Source organism: Polyergus mexicanus, unplaced genomic scaffold, assembly GCF_030449975.1.
Source record: "Polyergus mexicanus isolate NDT 795.1 unplaced genomic scaffold, iyPolMexi1.0 SCAF_52, whole genome shotgun sequence".
Lineage (NCBI taxonomy): Eukaryota > Metazoa > Arthropoda > Insecta > Hymenoptera > Formicidae > Polyergus > Polyergus mexicanus.
The window spans coordinates 40001-42500 of NW_027223372.1; the positions used below are offsets into that span (position 1 = coordinate 40001).

Here is a 2500-nt window from a genome sequence, read left to right on the forward strand (position 1 = left end):
GGTGTAAAAGGAATTCCAAGATATCTCCACTCGTCGGACCTCTTTAGGGATGGAAGTATCCTGTCCTGACATAAGAAGACGGCTTCTCTATCAACTACCGTCTTCTTCTCCCGTGGGACACTGCGGAGGGCCACCGTCATGCTCTTCGATGTGCTGATCCTCAGTCCGCACCCATCCAGGAAAGCCACTGACTTGTTCAGCAGGGACTGCAAGCCTACAGGTGTCGTAGCAAACAGGAGCAGGTCGTCCGCAAATGCGGCTGCATTCAAGACCTGACTTCCTATTCTTGCCCCAACTTCGACAGGCAATCCTGTCAGGAGACGATCAATAACCATGTTGAAGATCACTGGCGACATCGGGTCACCCTGTTTGACTCCACATGACGGGTGAATCTTATCTGACTGCCAAGCTCCGCAGCAAAGTCTGGTATCACTGCGCCTATACACATCGAGGACATATCTAACCATGGGCGGTGGAAGGCCCATTATTTTTAGAGTTTGCCCTATTGTCTCGTGAGAAACCGAGTCAAAGGCTTTAGCAATATCAATGGACGCCAGATAGAGGGGCCTATGTTTCTCAAAGTGATATCGCAGCACCAGATCTAGCAGGAACGTGTTGTCCGTACATCCATCAGTGGGACGAAAGGCTCTCTGACGCTGATCGAGCTTGATCATTCGGGCCATCCTCGTTGCTAAGACCTTATGAAGCGTCCTCACCAATACCGAGGACACTGTAATCGGCCTAAAGTCTCCTGGCTCTCTTGCTTTGGATTTCTTAGGAATGAGCGTTGTTCGCGACTCCAAAAGATGCAGCGGAGCCTGCTCGCACCACATAATTATATTTAGGACCCTGACCAGGACATCCATCGGGATTTTCCTGATAAACCTAGCACTAAGACCATCAGGGCCAGCAGCAGTGGTGTTTGGAGGAAAGGATTTTCTAATCTCTACAGGAGTTACTGGGCCCCAGAGCGGCGCAACAACGGGTCGGAAGAGTTCCGCTTCGGGTGCAGTTTGCTGATTACTTGACATAATCGTCTTCCAATAAGGGATCATTACGTCCTGAGATGGTATCTGGATGTCCGTGATGTCATCAAGTAACAGTCGTAGGCATCTAGTTCTATTTTTCCTCCATAGGTCTTGGATCTTGGCGTACTCTTCTCTCCGAGCCTGTTTCCTGGTTAGTTCTTCACGCGCACGCCTCTGGGGTCCCGCTCTGCGCCTAACTTTGGGTGGTAAGACATCTCGCAGGTACAACGAAAGCTCTTCAGCTACCTCGGTTCTAGTTTTCGATCTTAGGGATTCGCAAATACGTGACAATTGACCGATGTTAAAGTCCTGTCGAGATGCAGCAGGAAGCTCGCATAAATACGTCAGAATGTCATCTCTAAATTCCCGCGAATCATCGACCTCAGCAGCCTGTGCAACGCTACCCGTCGGGCCCCCGGGAATATCAGAGGCAAGCAAGGATTGGACAAGTTGTTTGTAGTCCATTTGCTTCCTCTTACCCTTAATAGCCTCCAGCGATCTCCCAGGGAATGCTTTAATTAGCTCCTGGTTCAGGAACCTTACTCCTCTGCGCGTAAGCTCGACTTCCCTCGCTGCCAAGAGTCTGACCTCCTCGTCGTTCCAGCGTCCTTTCATCTGCGTCTTCTGCCGCGCATCGTACCAGTCGGGGTGGGCCCTGCGATGGTGAAGCCCCCTTCCAGTCGCCGTGTCAAAAGTTCTGTCGCAATGCGGAAACTCACAGACAAAACTCTCCGGAATGTCCGCGGACGGAGCCGCCTGCGAGGTCTGGCTACGTAAAACTGGACCCCTAGAGCCAGAGGGCCCGGGGTTACTACTATCTATCCGAGGCTTGTTTCTATTAATCGGGCCAGCTAAATTTTGGGTCAGAGAGGGGAGGCAACCCCCAAAGACCCGGTTTTCGCCACAACACCACTTAGCCGTCTGCAAGCAGACGCCCAGGAGCACCACGAGGAGGTGGGTGTGTGACTTGGGCGTGAGATGCTGAAGGTCCTTACGAGAAGACTGTATGATCTTGTAGGATGTTCAAATAAGATCCGCATCACGCCCCGACTATGACTCTCAGACCTCAGTAGTTGTTAAGCGAGCCTTAAGAGAGTCATAGTTACTCCCGCCGTTTACCCGCGCTTGCTTGAATTTCTTCACGTTGACATTCAGAGCACTGGGCAGAAATCACATTGCGTCAACACCCGCGAGGGCCATCGCAATGCTTTGTTTTAATTAGACAGTCGGATTCCCCTAGTCCGTGCCAGTTCTGAGCTGAGCGTTGAATGGCGGCCGAAGAGGACGACCACGACGGCTCGCGCCGCCACGGAAGCCTCGCAGCAAGGAAGATCCGCGGGAGGCCAAGGCACGGGACCGAGCTCGGATCCCGGGACCGGCGCGAGAACGCCGACCGTTCACCTCGCCCAGGCCCGGCACGTCAGCCAGACCCGCTTCCCGACCAAGCCCGACACGCCCCGCTCCTCAGAGCC

General features: G+C 53.3%; 1 pseudogene; it reads right to left on the minus strand.

Moving 5' to 3' along the window:
• Positions 1-2500, minus strand: part of LOC138943890 (large subunit ribosomal RNA) — a 7579-nt pseudogene that overhangs the window by 2536 nt on the left and 2543 nt on the right.